At 43.9% G+C, this 9,519-nt stretch overlaps 1 long non-coding RNA gene across 1 annotated transcript in view; it reads right to left on the bottom strand.

Annotated features, from left to right (window-relative positions):
* Positions 1 to 332: 332 nt before the first annotated feature.
* The window catches only part of LOC124290243, a 42,506-nt gene continuing 33,319 nt past the window's right edge, over positions 333 to 9,519 (bottom strand). Inside the window, exons 2-3 of the long non-coding RNA XR_006901865.1 lie at positions 807 to 1,354; positions 333 to 500 (exon numbers count right to left, since the gene is read on the bottom strand). This is a non-coding gene — a long non-coding RNA (uncharacterized LOC124290243). The remainder of the gene's footprint in view (positions 501 to 806; positions 1,355 to 9,519) is intronic.

Below are 9,519 nucleotides of genomic sequence, written 5' to 3'. Positions count from 1 at the left end.
CTGATGTTGAAGTATCTGTAACCATTACGCTATATAGCAGGTGCAGTGTATGTCTGCAGCAGGGACACAATCTATGTAGCTGTGGTTGGTACTAAGTGCTTCTTCCTGAAGAGTCAGATTCCTTCGTATGGAGGTCAAGGACACTAGAAACAATGTACCTCAAGTTAGACTTAGTGAAGACAGCATTGGGAAATATAATAATTACCATAAGCTGATAATACTCCCACTACTGCCATGTGATACCCCCTATATTGCTTACTCTCCTCACGCTACTGCCACGTGATAACACCCTCCTCATAATACGGCCATGTGATAACACCTGTATTGTTGACTCTACTCCTGTTGCTATGTGATAACACCACCTGTATTGTTGACTCTACTCCTACTGTTGCCATGTGATAACACCTCCTGTATTGTTGACTCTACTCCTACTGTTGCCATGTGATAACACCCCCTGTATTGTTGACTCTACTCCTACTGTTGCCATGTGATAACACCCCCTGTATTGTAGACTCTACTCCTACTGTTACCATATGATAACACCCCCTGTATTGTTGACTCTACTCCTGTTGCTATGTGATAACACCACCTGTATTGTTGACTCTACTCCTATTGTTGCCATGTGATAACACCCCGTATTGTTGACTCTACTCATGTTGCTATGTGATAACATCCCCTGTATTGTTGACTCTACTCCTGTTGCTATGTGATAACACCACCTGTATTGTTGACTCTACTCCTACTGTTGCCATGTGATAACACCCCGTATTGTTGACTCTACTCATGTTGCTATGTGATAACACCACCTGTATTGTTGACTCTTCTCCTACTGTTGCCATGTGATAACACCCCCTGTATTGTTGACTCTACTCCTACTGTTGCCATGTGATAACACCCCCTGTATTGTTGACTCTACTCCTACTGTTGCCATGTGATAACACCACCTGTATTGTTGACTCTACTCCTACTGTTGCCATGTGATAACACCCCCTGTATTGTTGACTCTACTCCTACTGTTGCCATGTGATAACACCTCCTGTATTGTTGACTCTACTCCTACTGTTGCCATGTGATAACACCCCCTGCATTGTTGACTCTACTCCTACTGTTGCCATGTGATAACACCACCTGTATTGTTGACTCTACTCCTGTTGCTATGTGATAACAGCTTTTGTGTCTAAATCTAAGCTGATTCCAGACGTCAGATGTTCAACTTGATGATTTCCACTGATCCGGGTCCAAGTTTGAATGATGTAACAGACAGACAGCTCCATGTCAGGGTGTTTAACCAGAGATGTCCATCTCACCTGCTCCACTTGGATCTATGTAGTTCCATTTGGCTCCAACAGACAACCTGCAACAAAATTAGGAACACTTGTAATAAAGACCTAGAGACATTAAACATGTCAGTCATCTCTTTTGTTTTTATATTTTAGCAACGGTACAAGAGTATGAAGACATGGTCAGCCTTTGTGGATCCTGGTTAGGCAAGGCTCCAGAATCCTACTGTTACTGTTGTGTTGACCAAACTGGATCAGAATATCCGGCTCTATGACTTAGTTGAGATTTACCTGGCACATACACATGATTATTTAGAGGCTGTCCTGAAAAGGTTGAATATTGCTTACTGTGCCGAAAACCAACAAACAAGACATGACTGGGGACAGGCATGAACTCCTGTTCTACCAACTGTCCCCTGCATCAGACATGTTATCATGATGTACGCTGTCCCCTACATCAGACATGTTATCATGATGTACCAAGTCCCCTACATCAGACATGTTATCGTGGTGTACCAGGTCCCCTGCATCAGACATGTTATCATGATGTACGCTGTCCCCTACATCAGACATGTTATCATGATGTACGCTGTCCCCTACATCAGACATGTTATCATGATGTATGCTGTCCCCTACATCAGACATGTTATCATGATGTACGCTGTCCCCTACATCAGACATGTTATCATGATGTACGCTGTCCCCTGCATCAGACATGTTATCATGGTGTATGCTGTCCCCTGCATCAAACGTGTTATCGTGATGTACCAAGTCCCCTACATCAGACATGTTATCATGGTGTACGCTGTCCCCTACATCAGACATGTTATCATGGTGTACGCTGTCCCCTACATCAGACATGTTATCATGGTGTATGCTGTCCCCTACATCAGACATGTTATCATGATGTACGCTGTCCCCTACATCAGACATGTTATCATGATGTACGCTGTCCCCTGCATCAGACATGTTATCATGATGTACGCTGTCCCCTGCATCAGACATGTTATCATGATGTACGCTGTCCCCTGCATCAGACATGTTATCATGATGTACGCTGTCCCCTGCATCAGACATGTTTTCATGATGTACGCTGTCCCCTAAGTACAGTCAGCTAAGTACAGTCCACCTGTGACCTGGCAGCATCCAACAGGAGACTCTAACACTAGGAAACGTACCATCAGGAAGTCAGCAGTATTCAACAACTATTTCCCTGATTAGTCCAAACATTTTTTCACATAAGAATAATTTCTGCCAAACAATGCTGTAGATCACACAAGCCGGGGATTAGTAACGTCAGCATGGTCCGCTAGTCTATTAACAGCAGCCAGGCCTTGTTGACTGGCTGGTAGGGTTAGCGGAATCTCACTTCATCATTTCCCATAATGCTTTCAAATGCTTTCCGCAATTTGTTTTTAAATTAATAAGCCAAGATGCCATTTTTTAGCAAAAAGGAAATGTGAAGCCAGTTTAACAAGTTATCATATGAACATATCTGATCACCAGGGTTGTTTATCAGCATAAAGACACCATATCACATTCTTGATGTGGTTATTAATCTGACACCCCAAAATTCAATTCACAGAACAGACCGCCAATAAGGCCAGACATATATTGACAATTTCCGAGGAAACATTTACCTGATCAACCAAAAGTTTAAGCCATAGCCAACTTCCCTATAGGAGCATTGACTCTTTACTCCTGACTTACAAAAGCTGACGGCTATCAGCACTAGAAGTATTGCACTATCAATACGCCAGAAAGAATAGTACAACTGCCTGTAACTGCCTGGGAGCCACCCTGAACGATGCACGGTCCACAACTGCCATGTTTGACTTTTATACTGCTATCAATCACCAATGAATAACCAGCCATTGAAACTAGCTGACAAGATCGGTATAACTTCAGGGAATTTAATGACACGACAAACTGTAAGTTGAAACTACCTAAATCCTCAATGGGGAAGGAGGACATGTTATTATATTTGTATTATAAATTATAAAACATTTATATTTCTAAATTCAGCTTGTAATTTCTGTACAACATATATCTAGAACTAAATGTATCACAACAACTAGGAAAGCATGCATGATGATAATTTGGACATGTGTAAACCCAAATGACTGGAAAACAATTTCTCAAGACAGAATTGGCTGACACCCATAAATTATCTGTGTCTTGGTGTTGCCCTCCTTGTAGTACCAGCTAAAAGAGTGATATTCAGAAATATCATTGATGGAAAAAATTATTACTGATTATCGATATGAAATATTGTCATCGATAATATCATACATAAACTGTTGTGATGACATTGTGTTTTGATTAACGCAGACAATGCACAAAGGTACAACTTTAGTCATCAGCGGCTTCTAAATTATGTTTAGGATGATATTTTTGTTATCCAAGCTTAAGTATGTCAAAGCTCAGCAATCATGTGAAATATTTTTATTTCTTTCAAATTCTGAAAAATATTTTGCTCAAAATTACTCCTGTTGATATTTATTGATAATCGATCAATATTCAGTTAACGATTATCGATCTCTATGATGTACATCGATCGTCTGCCCGAGTACCAGCCCAATATACTGTCAAGGAGGGAGGAGATATGTGGCTGTATTCCTGACTCTAACAGAGAAGTTGTAGTCCCACCTCAATATACTGTCAAGGAGGGAGGAGATATGTGGCTGTATTCTTGACTCAAACAGAGAAGTTGTAGTCCCACCTCAATATACGTCAAAGGAGGGAGGAGATATGTGGCTGTATTCCCGACTCTAACAGAGAAGTTGTAGACCCACCTCAATATACTGTCAAGGAGGGAGGAGATATGTGGCTGTATTCCTGACTCTAACAGAGAAGTTGTAGTCCCACCTCAATATACTGTCAAGGAGGGAGGAGATATGTGGCTGTATTCCTGACTCTAACAGAGAAGTTGTAGTCCCACCTCAATATACTGTCAAGGAGGGAGGAGATATGTGGCTGTATTCCTGACTCTAACAGAGAAGTTGTAGTCCCACCTCAATATACGTCAAGGAGTGGGGAGATATGTGTCTGTATTCCTGACTCTAACAGAGAAGTTGTAGTCCCACCTCAATATACGTCAAGGAGGGAGGAGATATGTGGCTGTATTCCTGACTCTAACAGAGAAGTTGTAGTCCCACCTCAATATACTGAGGAGGAGGAGATATGTGGCTGTATTCCTGACTCTAACAGAGAAGTTGTAGTCCCACCTCAATATACGTCAAGGAGTGGGGAGATATGTGTCTGTATTCCTGACTCTAACAGAGAAGTTGTAGTCCCACCTCAATATACGTCAAGGAGGGAGGAGATATGTGGCTGTACTCCTGACTCTAACAGAGAAGTTGTAGTCCCACCTCAATATACTGTCAAGGAGTGGGGAGATATGTGTCTGTATTCCTGACTCTAACAGAGAAGTTGTAGTCCCACCTCAATATACTGTTAAGGAGTGGGGAGATATGTGGCTGTATTCCTGACTCTAACAGAGAAGTTGTAGTCCCACCTCAATATACTGTCAAGGAGTGGGGAGATATGTGTCTGTATTCCTGACTCTAACAGAGAAGTTGTAGTCCCACCTCAATATACTGTCAAGGAGGGAGGAGATATGTGTCTGTATTCCTGACTCTAACAGAGAAGTTGTAGTCCCACCTCAATATACTGTTAAGGAGTGGGGAGATATGTGGCTGTATTCCTGACTTTAACTGATTGGCTGGCCTTACAGTCCTGGAGTAATCACCACTAGAACCTGCAGTGTTTACAACTGATATCAGTCTTGTCGATCACTCAGAAAATTGCTCTAATTCACCCACCTCCTGTGACCTTACTCTAACCTCTGACCCCTACCCAGCATGCTCTACTCCAAATAGAGATAATCTATTGATGTGCCTGTGAGTGTACAGATTAATGTCACTACAGGCTGAGAGCAGAGCTTACTGTGTGAAATGGAGCCATACTATGTCATTTAGGCCAGTTCTACATGGTTTGCCCCATGTTTACTCTCACCTAAGATGGTTTTCCTTGGACATGCAGAGATTGCCAATGGAGACAAAGGTGGAACTGAACCGACCTGTTTGTCACATGTACTCAGGCATACTCTCTATTGCCAAAATAGCTCAGTGTAAATACACTCCCTCATTATAAGGCTAAAGTGGGAGACAGGGGAACACATGCTCTTATACACACACTTTGCAATTGCCCATAATGGCAGATATGTGCTATTGAGAAAGGAATGCATGCTGAAAGAAAAATGACAGGATACAGTCAAAAAGATAGTAAGTGGTTCTATTCTGGCGAAGTGACTCATAATTTCATTTCTACCTAGTCACTGTTTGCAGGCACATGCAAGTTATCTAGCATTATCCAATGTCTATGCTGAGGCATGGGACCTGGAACACCGTAACAATCAAAGTAATTTACGAGAACCTAAAACAACAATAGAGACAGGGAAGAGAGGGAATAGAGACACTAATCAAAAAACGATTTCTCTGCGTTCTCTAGGAACACATGTTAATGTTGACCTTGTTGAGCTGATCATGCACTGAGCTGGCACCTCAAGATATGTATTATTGCCAGCATAGCTAGGAGATAACCTGCCAGTATCACCTTGCCCTGTATTATTGATTGAAAGAGCTATTTTGAGAGTATAAAGGATCCACTCTCAACTACAGGTTATTACTTATTCAACATAGTATTCTTTGTACAGGTTAGACTATTCTGTAAAGTCCAATTATGTTGTTCATTATGCATGAAGTTAATGAGGAGACAACAGTGTTGACAAATAGCCTCTCATATACAGGCAACAGTGTTGAGAAATAGCCTCTCACACACAGGCAACACTGTTGACATATAGCCTCTCACAGGCAAAATTGTTGACATATAGCCTCACACACAGGCAACAGTGTTGACATATAGCCTCTTACAGGCAACAGTGTAGACATATAGCCTCTCAAAGCAAAGGCAAGAGTGTTGACATATAGCCTCTCACACACAGGCAACACTGTTGACAAATAGCCTCACACACAGGCAACAGTGTTGACATATAGCCTCTTACAGGCAACAGTGTTGACATATAGCCTATCACACACAGGCAACAGTGTTGACAAATAGTCTCACACACAGGCAACACTGTTGACATATAACCTCACACACAGGGAACAGTGTTGACATAACCTCTCACACACACAGAACAGTGTTGACATATAGCCTCTCACAAAGGCAACAGCGTTGACACATAGCCTCACACACAGGGAACAGTGTTGACATATAGCCTCTCACACACATGGAACAGTGTTGACACAGCCTCTCACACACACGGAACAGTGTTGACATATAACCTCACACACAGGCAACAGTGTTGACATATAGCCTCTAATACACAGGGAACAGTGTTGACATATAACCTCACACACAGGGAACAGTGTTGACATATAGCCTCACACACATATAGCCTCTCATACACAGGATAAAGTGTTGACAAATAGCCTCTCATGCACAGGTCGACACAACAGGCTCTCATACAAGATATGTTACATTTGGATTACACTTTTTACAGTAAAGTACAAATACTAATATATAGGCACCAGTGTTGACATACAGCCTCTCATACAGAGGCACCAGTGTTGACATACAGCCTCTCACACATAGGCACCAGTGTTGACATACAGCCTCTCACACATAGGCACCAGTGTTGACATACAGCCTCTCACACATAGGCACCAGTGTTGACATACAGCCTCTCACACATAGGCACCAGTGTTGACATACAGCCTCTCACACATAGGCACCAGTGTTGACATACAGCCTCTCACACATAGGCACCAGTGTTGACATACAGCCTCTCACACATAGGCACCAGTGTTGACATACAGCCTCTCACACATAGGCACCAGTGTTGACATACAGCCTCTCACACATAGGCACCACTGTTGACATACAGCCTCTCACACATAGGCACCAGTGTTGACATACAGCCTCTCACACATAGGCACCAGTGTTGACATACAGCCTCTCACACACTAGGCACCAGTGTTGACATACAGCCTCTCACACGTAGGCACCAGTGTTGACATAGAGCCTCTCACACACAGGCACCAGTGTTGACATAGAGCCTCTCACACGTAGGCACCAGTGTTGACATACAGCCTCTCACACGTAGGCACCACTGTTGACATACAGTCTCTCACACGTAGGCACCAGTGTTGACATACAGCCTCTCACACATAGGCACCAGTGTTGACATATAGCCTCTCACACATTGGCACCAGTGTTGACATACAGCCTCTCACACATAGGCACCACTGTTGACATATAGCCTCTCACACATTGGCACCAGTGTTGACATACAGCCTCTCACACATAGGCACCACTGTTGACATATAGCCTCTCACACATAGGCACCAGTGTTGACATATAGCCTCTCACACATTGGCACCAGTGTTGACATACAGCCTCTCACACATAGGCACCAGTATTGACATACAGCCTCTCACACATAGGCACCAGTGTTGACATACAGTCTCTCACACGTAGGCACCAGTGTTGACATACAGCCTCTCATACAGAGGCACCAGTGTTGACATATAGCCTCTCACACATAGGCACCAGTGTTGACATATAGCCTCTCACACATTGGCACCAGTGTTGACATACAGCCTCTCACACATAGGCACCAGTGTTGACATAGAGCCTCTCACACATAGGCACTAGTGTTGACAAATAGCCTCACACACAGGCAACACTGTTGACATAGAGCCTCTCACACGTAGGCACCAGTGTTGACATACAGCCTCTCACACATAGGCACCAGTGTTGACATACAGTCTCTCACACGTAGGCACCAGTGTTGACATACAGCCTCTCACACATAGGCACCAGTGTTGACATATAGCCTCTCACATATTGGCACCAGTGTTGACATACAGCCTCTCACACATAGGCACCAGTGTTGACATATAGCCTCTCACACATTGGCACCAGTGTTGACATACAGCCTCTCACACATAGGCACCACTGTTGACATATAGCCTCTCACACATAGGCACCAGTGTTGACATATAGCCCTCTCACACATTGGCACCAGTGTTGACATACAGCCTCTCACACATAGGCACCAGTATTGACATACAGCCTCTCACACATAGGCACCAGTGTTGACATACAGTCTCTCACACGTAGGCACCAGTGTTGACATACAGCCTCTCATACAGAGGCACCAGTGTTGACATATAGCCTCTCACACATAGGCACCAGTGTTGACATATAGCCTCTCACACATTGGCACCAGTGTTGACATACAGCCTCTCACACATAGGCACCAGTGTTGACATAGAGCCTCTCACACATAGGCACTAGTGTTGACAAATAGCCTCACACACAGGCAACACTGTTGACATATAACCTCACACACAGGGAACAGTGTTGACATAGCCTTTCACACACACGGGACAGTGTTGACATACAGCCTCTCACACATAGGCACCAGTGTTGACATATAGCCTCTCACACATAGGCACCAGTGTTGAGAAATAGCCTCTCACACATTGGCACCAGTGTTGACATACAGCCTCTCACACATAGGCACCAGTGTTGACATATAGCCTCTCACACATTGGCACCACTGTTGACATATAGCCTCTCACACATAGGCACCAGTGTTGACATATAGCCTCTCACACATAGGCACCAGTGTTGACATATAGCCTCTCACACAAAGGCACCAGTGTTGACATATAGCCTCTCACACATTGGCACCAGTGTTGACATACAGCCTCTCGCACATAGGCACCAGTGTTGACATATAGCCTCTCACACATTGGCACCAGTGTTGACATACAGCCTCTCACACATAGGCACCACTGTTGACATATAGCCTCTCACACATAGGCACCAGTGTTGACATATAGCCTCTCACACATTGGCACCAGTGTTGACATACAGCCTCTCACACATAGGCACCAGTATTGACATACAGCCTCTCACACATAGGCACCAGTGTTGACATACAGTCTCTCACACGTAGGCACCAGTGTTGACATACAGCCTCTCATACAGAGGCACCAGTGTTGACATATAGCCTCTCACACATTGGCACCAGTGTTGACATACAGCCTCTCACACATAGGCACCAGTGTTGACATAGAGCCTCTCACACATAGGCACTAGTGTTGACAAATAGCCTCACACACAGGCAACACTGTTGACATATAACCTCACACACAGGGAACAG

Source organism: Haliotis rubra, unplaced genomic scaffold, assembly GCF_003918875.1.
Source record: "Haliotis rubra isolate DU_JTF1 unplaced genomic scaffold, ASM391887v1 Scf46, whole genome shotgun sequence".
Lineage (NCBI taxonomy): Eukaryota > Metazoa > Mollusca > Gastropoda > Lepetellida > Haliotidae > Haliotis > Haliotis rubra.
This window is presented reverse-complemented; position numbering and strand designations above follow the sequence as displayed.